Raw genomic sequence first — 12,647 nt, 5'->3', positions numbered from 1 at the left:
TTGCCTACATCGAACCCGTCTCAGAGAGCTTAAGGCCACTGCCAGCGGGAAAATCCTGCCTTTCTGATTAAACAGCCTGGCTTGGGGGCGCCTGGGTGGCGCAGTCGGTTAAGCATCCGACTTCAGCCGGGTCACGATCTCGCGGTCTGTGAGTTCGAGCCCCGCATCAGGCTCTGGGCTGATGGCTCGGAGCCTGGAGCCTGTTTCCGATTCTGTGTGTCCCTCTCTCTCTGCCCCTCCCCCGTTCATGCTCTGTCTCTCTCTGTCCCAAAAATAAATAAAAAAACGTTGAAAAAAAATATTAAATATAAACAGCCTGGCTGGAAGTGACATTCTGGCTGAGACCCCCAAGGACCCTCATGCAAATTAACAGACCGATCGGAGGTTCCTGGAGGCCTGGAAAATGGTGTCCCAAGGAGGCCACTGTACTAATTCGAACTGTGGTGCCGGGAAGGTTTTTCAGGTCCCCAGCAGCGTAATGAAACGTTAAACAAAGTCATCACGGAGCAAAGGGAAGGGCTGTCGGAACTCAGCTCCAGAGCTCAGAGGAAAAGACGGCTGGTGTACGTGCGGGCTGTGTGACGGAACCTTCAGGGGACACCCTACCCACGTGGCCCGCAGAAGCCCACCCGCCTGGGCTGACCACACTGAGGCTGCCTGTTCCCCCACTGGGGGGGGGGGGGGAAGCTGCAGCTATAATTGTTAAGTGCAGTTGTAATCCCCACCCCCCCGACGGATGGGAGGGCCCAGGCTGGCCCACATAGCTGCAGCCAGTCATACCTTCAGGTTGGGTCGTGTGTGGCCCCAGCCAATGAAGGGATTCACACCCAGAGTGGGGCTAGAACGGGCAGTCTACACTGGTCTAAAGAATGTCAGATTAGGGAGGAAGGCTGAGTTCAGATGACCCTGGCCACCTCTGAAGAAATAGAGCCCTCCAGCCACCAGGCCACAACCAAAGTGCAGTAAATAAAGTTGCTTCTTTTGTTATAAGTATTTCACCTTATTTCGGGATTATTCTAGAGTAATGCATTTTTATGGTACATGAAAAACTCAAGGATTCTTAGAGAATGGCCACTGATTTCCAGCTGTCGGCGGGGGGGTGGGGGGGTGGCTTTTGATACTAAATTCTTGACACTGTGAGCCATTATTCACCCAGATGGATGCTCCCCCTGACATCTCCAGTGAGTGCTGAAGCATGTAAACCTAAGCAGATTCTGAAGTCCAAAAACAGATACTGATCTTGAGGGGCAGCTGGGTGGCTTAGTCAGGGAGCGTCCGACTTCAGCTCAGGTTATGATCTCATGGTTCATGGGTTCAAGCCCCACGTCGGGCTCCGTGCTGACAGCTCAGATTCTGTGCCTGTCTCTCTGTCTCTGCCCCTCACCCACTCACTCTGTCTCTCTCTCTCTCTCTCTCTCTCTCTAAGATAAATACACATTAAAAAATAAATTAAAAAAAACTTTTTAATTAAAAAATAAATAAAAACATCTTGAATGTGAAGGACAGAAGTTCCAAGCCAGGGAGGCGATGGAGAAGTAGGATCACCTGGTTGTGCAACGTTCTCCCTGTAAGATGGCGACATCATCGGTGGCCAAGACAATGGAGTTGTCGTGAGGGTTAAGTAAGATAGTGCGGTCACAGGCATGCCCCTGTGGCACCTCGTGCTTTCATCATTTAAAGTACTTCATTCTGCAGTATTTTCTTTGTTCAGTTTGTTTGTTTTAATTGCATGTTTCGTGGCCACAGCGTGAAGGCACCCCTTTCTCTCAGCCTTGCCTTTAGAAGCATTTGCCATCCGGAAACCCATCCGTCAAGGGACACATCACCCTTGTCAGAGAAGCTGTCTACATGGTGCTAACTGATTTGTTGACAGATTGAAAATCAAACTTCACATTTAAAGTGTTTTCCACAATTGAGGAGGTTTTCATGCACCCTGAGCTCAGCAAATAGCTCCTGAAGAAAACACATCGAAGGGAGGATTGAGTCCTGGGGGCCATTTGCTAAACATGACGTTCATTCAAACATATAAATTTTGGAGCATTGGCTTAAGACATTGATCATCCCTTGAGGAGGGCACACACAAAAAAAGTCATCATCTTTCTTCTTCAGGGACACCCAGTGGCAGGAAAGAGATCAATTTTTCAATAAGTGACCATGTCAGGAGATGAACCTGGCCAGGAATGTTAACAGAAGTTTAACAAAATATGGTGGGAACACAGAGGAAGGACCAGTTGCTTCTAACCAAGGGTTTGACTTAGTCTGCTATGTTCCATCTCTTTTTAGCACTAAAAATTCCTTTTTTCTCGTTTTATTTATTTTGAGAGAGAGAGAGAGCAGAGGAGGGGCAGAGAGAGAGGGAGAGAGAGAATCCCAAGCAGGCTGTCACTATCAGCACAGAGCCCAATGCGGGGCTCAAACATACGAACCGTGAGATCATGACCTGAGCTGAAGTCAGATGCTTAACTGACTGAGCCACCCAGGTGCCCCTAGAAACTCCTTTTTCAAATGGAATGTGTGTCGGCCTCCAGTGTCGGGAAGCGAGCTGAGTCAGAGCTGCTCTTTTGGGGACTGAGGGACAGCCTCCAGTCCCGTCAATGCTCTCCTTCCTTCCATTCCCCCTGAGGTACCATCTTATGCCCGGGGCCATGCCCCACGATGCCCCCACATGTCTACACAAGAGGATGGGGGGATTCCTTCCAGTTCTAAGCACCCACGATGGTTAACGGGACCACGGTAGCAAACACAGAGGTAGCCAAGGAAAGTCAAATACTGGCAGCTTCCGAGGATTCACTCCGGGCCTTCTGTCTCTCCTCAGGCTCCTACCCTTTAGATAAGTCCTTCCCTCCTGCCCACCTGCAGCTGTGCCAGAGTGGGGTGAGAAAACAGAGCATCTTCCATGGTGTGGAATCACACTAGAACCAAAAGTGACTTTCCCCAGACGCCCCAGCTTCAAGGCACTTTTTATGCAAGCAGCCCTGTTCACACTTCTAATAACCCCCGAGGCAGACCCAGTAGGGGACTGGCCTCACAGGCTCCAAAGCCACTTACCAGCCCTGTCACCTCCCTGCCCCATGTCCACAGTGGCAAGTGTGAAGAAGGTGCTTTGAACTGCCTGGCATGTGGAGTGGCATGGCGAGCCCTCCATACATGCCAGCTCTGAGGGTTGGGTAAATGACCCAGGAGCACATCTCTAAAAAGTGGGGGGCAGAGGACCAAGACCCAGGCCGCAGAGTACCCCCCCCCCCGGCCCCCACCCATACACACACCATTATTCCGGGATCCTTTGCATGGTTGTTTGAGTGCCCACAGAAGCACGTTTGATCTCCAAAATAAAGTAAGGAGTGCTACAATGCTTGGTAGATACGTACATAACACTGGGATGTGAAGGCCCTGTTTTCCAGAACTTTTCCTTCTTGGTTTTCCTGGGTAAAGCCTGGGAGAAAGAGTTGATCGTAGTCATCTTAGGCAAACTCACTTGACCATCTGTCTTTTGTAGAAGCAGACTTACTATTAGTTATTATTAAAGCTGTATGCCAGCCATTACTCTAAATGTGTTACATGCATTAACTCACTTATTTCTAGAACAACTTTATGAGGTAGGTGCTATTGTATCCCCATTTTACAGATGGGAATACTGAACCACAGACAGACCAAATGATGGGTCCATGTAAAGCAATCTCTTACCAGCTAGAAATAACCTAAAGTTATAATGTTATGTCCACGCGTTTCATTCGCCCACCCAGTTCCTCCCCCCCCCCCCTGCTTTTTATCATAAATGTTATGGATTTAAAGTTGGGGGAAAGAATTACGGATGCAGTGCCTCCCACTTTAGTCTGAATGAATGGGGAGCTGACAGAGGTCAGCACAGATTGGTTTCAGAGAAGGAAACCCATAAATCCATAATTAGCCCTGGGCTGGGAGCTGGATGAGATACCTTTTAAAATTTTAAAAAGAGGTAAGGAACCAATCACCCTACTTTTGTCTGAGGCAAAACATCCAGGAATAGGGTGGAGAGCAATAATAAATAAATGAACAAACAGAGACAAGATTTTTTAAAAAGGAGCAGGGGGTAGAGACATTGATACAAAAGAGGGCAAGATACTCTTTCAAGGTCCAGAAAGAGCCCTGCTGTCCATCACCCGTGGTTCTACAACTTGGTTTTTCCTCTTTTATGGACTGAAGAGCGTGACTTTTAAGGTTCTCATCGTTTGTGCCGGGACAAGATTTGTAAAAGTCTGTACAAGACAGACTTTTTTTTACTTTTTTTTTTACTTTTTTTACTTTAATGTAAAAGACGTTAAAAACCTGTATTTAAAACACAGAAAATGAGGTCCAGGGTCTCGTGTACTAACAACTAATTTGGGGAGACCCTGTCTGTACAATTCTTTGCCCAATTTTATTGAGATGTAATTGTCACATACCATTGTGTAGGTGTAAGGTGTACAACATAAATGATCTGATATAGCTACATATTATGAAATGCTTACCAACAATTCGTTAGTATTCATCACCCCACATCATTAGTGTCTTTTGCTTGTGATGAGAACTTTTAACATCTACTCTCATAGCGACTTTCAAATACGCAGAACAGTATTGGTGATCACGGTATTCACGTGAATGTTACTATACAGTTTTTTAAGCCAGGACTTCCCAGAGCCCTCATTATGGATTGTGAATTTTCTTTCTTTTTTTTTAATTTTTAATGTTTATTTATATTTCAGAGAGAGAGAGAGAGAGAGAGAGCAGGGGAGGGGCAGAGAGAGGGAGACATAGAATCCGAAGCAGGCTCTGGGCTCTGAGCACAGAGCCCGACTCGGAGCTTGAACCCACGAACCGTGAGATCATGACCTGAGCCCAAGTCAGATGCTTAACTGACTGAGCCACCCAGGCGCCCTTGGATTGAGAATTTCAAGAGGGACACAAGAAATGCAGCTTTTTCCAAACTTACCAAATAATATAACCCATTTTTTCAAAGAGCCTGCTATAGGGCTAACGTTCCAACTTTGGTCCCCGCTTTGGGTAAGAGCATTCTAAAGCAAAATAAACCCATGGAAAATAATTAATGATGTGTTACGTCTGTTATTTCTGCTATTATCTGATACCCATCTGGCACAGCATGACATCAAAGTTCATGAACACAGAGGGGAGGAAGGTTGTCTATGGGGAGGGAACTTGAGCCTCTGACATTTGTGGGGCTGGACCACATTGTTCTCCAAGCCCCAGGGACAGAAAATAACCACCACGCTTGGAAACAAAACTGAATGCTTTAAACGCCACGTGTTCATGTGATTGTTTTCTTAAGGTACTGGATCCTTCTCTCCCTGGGACGAGGAGCATGCACTTTTCGGAGCACTGCCTGCCTTTTCACGCCCCGATACAGCCAAGGAAGGAGTTCTCATGTGTCTTGTCCAAGAAAAGTGAGCGGCAAAGCAGGAAGCTCTAAATCTACCCATTTGGATGAGACCCAGTCCCTCATCAATGGCTGGCTCCTGTTTACAGAATGCCCAAGCATGAATGTGCCAACACAAGCCAAAATTCCTGCCGTGAACAGAGATGCCAGGAGACAGTGAAGCAGGCAGGGGGCCAGGGGTGGGAAGCAGAGAAAGCACACAGATGCGTTCGAGATCTTTCCACGTGCGAGGGAGGGGACCTATCGGAGCAGACCATCAGCACTAAGCTCATAAGCTTCCCCATCAGGAACGCAGACCTCCCAAGACCATTTCTCTGGATCTACGGTGTTACCCTCCAGCCTGACGCCCAGGTCAGAAGTCTGAGCTCCCTCGTCTCTCCCTCACACACCCCAGTCCATTCTCCTTGAGCACATCTTTTCCATCCAGCCCCTCCTGCCACCCCTGCCCAGGTGCCACCATCTCTGGCTGGTGTTTCACAGGCGCTCCATGACCGGCCTGAGCTCCACTGTTAGAACAATCTGACCTAACTAACTCAAGCCCTTGCTTGAAAACCATGGGTGCTTCTGGAGAGGTGTATCCTCACCCGGCCTCCATACCTGCCAGGAGCCGCACAGCACCTCCCACCAGCCATGCCGACAGTCTGCCATTTGTGACCTAGCACTCTGGCATTATTTATGACCTTCCTGCTCATCCTTCCCTTCCCTGGGTCCCTAGAAAACTCCTATTTAGCCTTCAAAACCCACATCGAATGCCACCTTCTCTCCCCAGCTCAAAGTCAGTGACTTCATCCTCCAGCCATGTCCGTCCCTGCCTCTGCAGTAGCACTCACCACATGGCACGCCCGAGGCTGCCCTCCATTGGCTCACATACCTGTCACCTCACTGGGGGACAGAGAACTCAGGCATTGGTGTTAATGTTCCTGAACCTTGAATGGGTTCCCACATAAGTGCTAAATCATGCACAAGGGGACACTGAGGAAAGCCCTGCCTGCCTTCTAGGACCCCCTAGAAGCCCACCCTCTGCATCACAGAGATAGAGATGGCTGTATTCTTGGATACAGCCAGTTGTCAGTCATTCAGGCTAAAATATGAAAGAGCTGGGGCGCCTGGGTGGATCAGTCGATTAACCGTCCGACTTCGGCTCAGGTCATGATCTCGAGGTCCGTGAGTTCGAGCCCCATGTCGGGCTCTAGGCTGACAGCTCAGAGCCTGGAGCCTGCTTCCGGTTCTGTGTCTCCCTCTCTCTCTCTCTCTGCCCCTCCCCCACTCGCACTCTGTCTCTCTCTCAAAAATAAACATTAAAAAAAATTTTAGATATGAAAGAGCTGTGTTGAAAACTAGTGCGTTATCTGCAGAAGCAGGTGGCATGTAAGGCCGTGTGCTGGGACACAAGATGCCAGTAGGTGTGTTTCCATAGGAGGCCATGCTTCTCTCCATAGGAGGCCACTGCCAAGGACATCACAGTGACATCCCTGGAGCACCAGGGGCAGCTGGGCTGGGAACCCAGAGAGGGGAGAGGACACTAGTGATGGTGGCCCAAACCTTGTGTCTCCCTTTGTCATTTTGACGCTGGTCGTGCCCCATATTTGGGGGAAGGTGTTTTTGTTCATCCTGTCACTTACTTCCAGCCCTGGTCACAGTGAAAGGACTTTGGGAAATTATTTGATCCCATCAACTATTCTTTTCTGCTCTAAAGGAGTAGCATCCTACAGTTAATATTTCTGCAATGCACCCTTGTGGGAGCTGCATGCAAACAAACGAGGATCCCTTATGTAATCCCGGCTCCATTTGCAGAACTAGAAACAGGATGCTTCATGGATCCGTGTTGACGGAGTTATCGTCGACCATAAAAGGATTCCCTCGTGGGAGAAAGTGCAGCATCATCTGCCAGTGAATACAATTCTGGAATGAATTAAACTACTGGCATCGGATCAGTAAATTTAGAAACTGAAGAAAGAGCTCTATGAAGAAAGAGGGTAAAATAGCCAAAGGCTTAGGTGGCTGCCGTGGGCAGAGGTTCAAGTACTTCGCCCGGCTCTCAAAAAGCAGACACAGGTATTTTCCCCATCAAAGGGTTTAATCTCATAAAAGAGATCATAAAAAAAGACACGTCACTAATTTTATAGCATTAGAAATTTATTGCTTAATAATTTACACAGCCCAATTCTTCCGTTTAGATTCTACAGAACAGGCAAGGGCAAGACCATCATTTCCAGTCTTTACATTTGACCTGCCCCAAGAGCTCTTGAAAACACTGGAACAACAATGTTTTAAAGTTGTTGGGTTTGTTTTTTTTTTTAGTGTTTGTTTCTTTTTGAGAGAGAAAGAGAGAGAGTGAGAGTGGGGGAGAGGGAGAGAGAGGGGGAGACACAGAATCCGAAGCAGGCTCCAGGCTCCAAGCTGTCAGCACAGAGGCCGACGTGGGGCTCGAACTCACAAACCGCGAGACCGTGAGCTGAGCTGAAGTCCGATGCCTAACCCACTGAGCCCCCCTAGGCGCCCCTGGAACCAACAGTGTTTTCACTGGGCATCCTCTGTGATTGCCCCGAGTGCTCACATCAGGTTACATACCCCTGTTGAATCCAAATTGAGTGTTAAAATCCCTGCCACAACTTCCTCCTGGCTTTGCCTTCTCAGCCAGTCATTCCCCCAAACCTGCTGTGCATTATGAATAAAAATCATAAAACAGAAAGTGGTGGTTGCAAACTATATTTCTTTATCGATTCCTCTGTTCAACACAGATCCATGGGGAGTTATGGTATGTCCGGCACAGTGCTAGATGCTAATGTAGAAACAAATGGGGCATCCTGGTGGGCCTTCAGGAAGAAGTGTGACAAGGGAGAGAAGCGTATGGATAACGATTCCCAAAAGCATGATGGGTATCAGGAAAGGAGTAGCCTGAGGAACCGCACCTTCCCCCCCCCGCCCCCCGCCCCCGCCATCCCAGTTCCCAAGCCAGGTTGTCTTACCCTCTGCCAGCAAAGCAAAACTTCACACAGAAGCAGCCATTTGGGCAATCAGTCAAGTGACCTCAGCTCCCCTCCCCCATAGGGAGGTTCCAGAATCTTCCATCCCATTTTATTTGTGGGCCACATGCCCAGGCTTCCATCCACCCTCTGAACCCTCTGGACAGCAGTCCCACCCTGCCTGGTCTCTGGCATTGGGACCTTGACTCTTCTGTTCAGCTCCTGGCTCAGGTACCCCCGTGTCTTGAGTTACCAGCCACCCTCGGCCTCAGCCTAGAGCCCAGCTGAGCCAGCCTGGTACCCACTGCCTTCCAGCCTCCAGGGTTTCAGATGAGGACCGTAGTCACCTGTATGCAAACTTTCCTTTCTCTGTGGCTGTTTCAAGGTGTTTTCTTTCTCTTTGGTTTTTAGCAATTTTGTTTTTCCGTGTCTGGATATGCTTTTCTTTACTTTTTTTTTTTTTTTTTTGTCATTGTTTATTTATTTATTTTGAGAGAGAGAGACAGAGACAGGGCGCGAGTGGGGGAGGGGCAGAAAGAGAAAAAACAGAACCCAAAGCAGGCTCCGGGCTCTGAGCTGTCAGCACAGAGCCCGACGCGGGGCTCGAACTCATGGACCGTGAGGTCATGACCTGAACCAGAGTCGGATGCTTAACTGACTGAGCCACCCAGGCGCCCCTGCTTTTCTTTACTTTTTATCCTGTTTGGGGTTTGCTGAGTGTCTTAACTGTATGAAGTTATGTCTCACTGAATTTGAGAAGTTTGGGGTCACACCTTGTATCTCTCTACAAGCTCCCTCACTTTTTCCTGTGTCATCATCTGTCAGCTCCATTCTGCTATTGGGTCTGTCTAGCATCGTGAGTTTTGTTTTGTTTTGTTTTGTCTTTTAATTTGAGAGTTGCATTTTTCACTTCTAAACTTTCCATGTTACTACTTTTTATACTCCACATTTTTCTGCTGAGAAGTTCTAACTTTCCATTCATTTCAAGATTGTTACGGTCACAATAGCTGCTTTAATGTGTGTGTCTGATCATTCCAACATCTCGGGGATCTTGGGGCTGTGTTTTCCCTTGAGAATGGGTCACGTTTTTTGTTTCTTTGTAAGTTGAATAAATATGTATTATATCCTAGACAGTTTAAATACTGTGTTGTGAGATTCTGGGTCATGTTACAACCTTCCGGAGACTGTTGATGTTTTTCTGTATTATTATCTTAGTTGTCACCAACCGGTTAGTTCAGACCACGAGCTTTGCTTCACCCTCTCTGGCGATGGCTTCAATGTCCATTCAGTTTTCAGAGTCAGAATTGTCTCTCCATCCTCTAGCTCCTGGAAGCCCCCTGTCCTGAATCTCCATCCAGAAAAGCAAATTTCTAGAAGAGCGTCAGCAGCTCCCACTGCTACCATGGTGTTCAATGCAGCTGGGTTCTGCTCAGGGCAAAGCGATGAGGGAAAGGCGAGGGAGAAAGTAGCTCTTTGGAACACACAAGCCCATCTCTGCAGGCACCCTGGCCAGACACATGCGGCTTCTCTTCAAGGTTTTGCTGCCCACGCTGAGCACACACTTCCCCAACCAGGACAACCCACAGGTCAGAGCTGAAAGAGTAAGAAATGAAAGAACAAAAGCAGAAAACTCACCCCATGTGAGTTTCACACAAGGGAAAATTCACCCTCTCCTTGATCCGTCGGCCATTTTTGCTTTTCAGAGTCATCGGGTAATTTCTACGCATGTTTGGTCCAGAGTTTTTAGCTGTGAACTGTGATAGAGAAAAGCTGTGGTGGTAGATTACAGTGGAATCTGTACAATCTGCGGAAGAGAGAAGCTTGCTCCATATTAGGCAGCTCCAGAAGCGGATGGACTTGGGTCACTTTGCATGCAGCAATACAGACTCTTCCTCGGTGAGGACTGATATTCTGAATTATTGTTATGTTAGCTTTCAGCATGTTCATTTTATTTTTGTAATGTTTATTAATTATTTTGAGAGAGAGAAAGCAAGAGAAGGAGAGTGAATCTCCCCGCTATCAGCACAGAGCCCTACCCAGGGCTCGATCTCACAAACCGTGACGTCATGACCTGGGCCGAGATCATGAGTCAGACACTCAACGGACTGAGCCACCCAGGCACCGCACCCCAATGAGTGAAGTTGTTTTGTTTTTTTTTTTTAATGTTATTTATTTATTTTGAGAGAGAGAGAAAGAGAGCAGAGGAGGGGTAGAGAGAGGGAGAGACAGAATCCCAAGCAGGTTCTGTGAGGTCAGCGCAGAGGCCCGACTCAGGGCTCGAACCCATGAACCGTGAGATCATGACCTGAGCCAAAGTCAGACACTTAACCGACTGAGCCACCCAGACACCCCAGCATGTTCATGTTAAAAGCTGTATTTTCAGGGGCGCCTGGGTGGCGCAGTCGGTTAAGCGTCAGACTTCAGCCAGGTCACAATCTCGCGGTCCGTGAGTTCCAGCCCAGCGTCGGGCTCTGGGCTGACGGCTCGGAGCCTGGAGCCTGCTTCCGCTTCTGTGTCTCCCTCTCTCTCTGCCCCTCCCCCGTTCATGCTCTGTCTCTCTCTGTCCCAAAAATCAATAAAAAACGTTGGAAAAAAACAATTTTTTTTTAAAAAGCTGTATTTTCAGTCTTAGTAATGAGGATGCCAAGACGACGTATTTCTTGCTCTGCGGCCAATCTCTTTTGACAAGTCACTTTAATACTGTTTTCCTAAATTCAGGTCCCAAATTTAGAATCACGAAGCTGTTAAGATGTCTTTTACACCTAAAATAGTTTTGCGGTTTCCTGGACAGCCACCAGGTAAACATGAATATTGGCTCCTTTGCCTTATAAAAGGAGAACAAAAATAATCGGGGTTGTTGGGCATTGTCTAGATTGTAATGAAGTCAAAACCATCATGAGAGCTCTTTTGTTTCTCAAACCCAGAATATTAAAAAATAAATAAATCACTAAAGGAGAAACTTAGTCTTCCTAGTTTAATTTTATAGAGGTAATGTGTTGCTAATGTAGCTATGTCTTAGCCATTATGATGAGGTTTTGGAGTGATGGGGGTTCGGAGCTGAAGGCCAAGAAAGAATTCTTCAGAGGTCTTTGGGGCAAAATAGGTGAATTTATTAAAGCTCGGGGGACAGGACCTGTGGGCAGAAAGAGACCTGCGGGCAAGGGTGGTAAAGTCGAAAGGGAGGACTCCGGAAGGATTTTCATGTGCTAAAGAGGACTCCTAGGTTACCTGAGGCCTTGCTATGGTCAAACTAAGGTTGTTTTCCCTCTAGTAAGTCGTCAACATTAGGACAGTAGGGGTTCCCGGGAGAAGCTTCCTACTCTGGATTTGCCTCAAGTATCTGTCAATGGGCTGTTAAAAGGAAATTTAATCTTACCTACCATTTCCTTCTGCCTTTGTTCCCCACATCACTGTGGAGGGGAGGGTGATGTTGGGGCTCCAGGGAACTGAGTCTGTGGGTTTCTGGAGATTAGGCTATGGATAAGACTGCCTTTTTCTTTTAATTTACTAAGATATTTGTAAACTGATGGAGACTGGTGTCCTGCATGACTCTGATCTGTATCAGTTAATCACTTGTTTTCCCCTTTGTTCTTGGCTGGGGGGGGGGGGTGCTCTTTGCAGAGCATCAGCCTACCTTATGCTCCCTTATTAATTATATACTTTTCAGGTTGAGAAGGATACTCATGGTCAAGTACAAAGACTGATGTGTTAACTGCCAGTTAATCTGTTTTAAGAAAGTTTGTTTCTACCCATAAGTACCCTTCTCAATTGAGGATAATCCGAACACACTACATTTTAAGATAAAGCCCATCTCAGTGGCTCTGTGGGTAGAGTGTGTGACTCCTGATCTAGAAGGTCCTGCGTTGGAGCCCCACGATGGGTGTGGAGATTACTTAAAATTTTTGTTTCATTAAAAAAAATAAAAAAGATAAAGCCCATCTCTGCTGGCTGTAATATGTTCCTACCTTAAGGTAATTATTGACAATATCCTTATAAATGTATATGTATCATGCCTTAAAGGAAACTATTTTCTCTCATTCTGATATTATTATTGTGAGAATTGTAAATGGGCATTCCTATTTAATTTGTTCAGTATCGTTGAGTCATGAAATTTCTGCTTGCAACTTTCGTGACAAACTGAATCCAAGACGGTAGTGTATGGGGCGCCTGGGTGGCGCAGTCGGTTAAGCGTCCGACTTCAGCCAGGTCACGATCTCGCGGTCCGTGAGTTCGAGCCCCGCGTCAGGCTCTGGGCTGATGGCTCGGAGCCT

Source organism: Neofelis nebulosa, chromosome 5, assembly GCF_028018385.1.
Source record: "Neofelis nebulosa isolate mNeoNeb1 chromosome 5, mNeoNeb1.pri, whole genome shotgun sequence".
NCBI lineage: Eukaryota > Metazoa > Chordata > Mammalia > Carnivora > Felidae > Neofelis > Neofelis nebulosa.
This window is presented reverse-complemented; position numbering follows the sequence as displayed.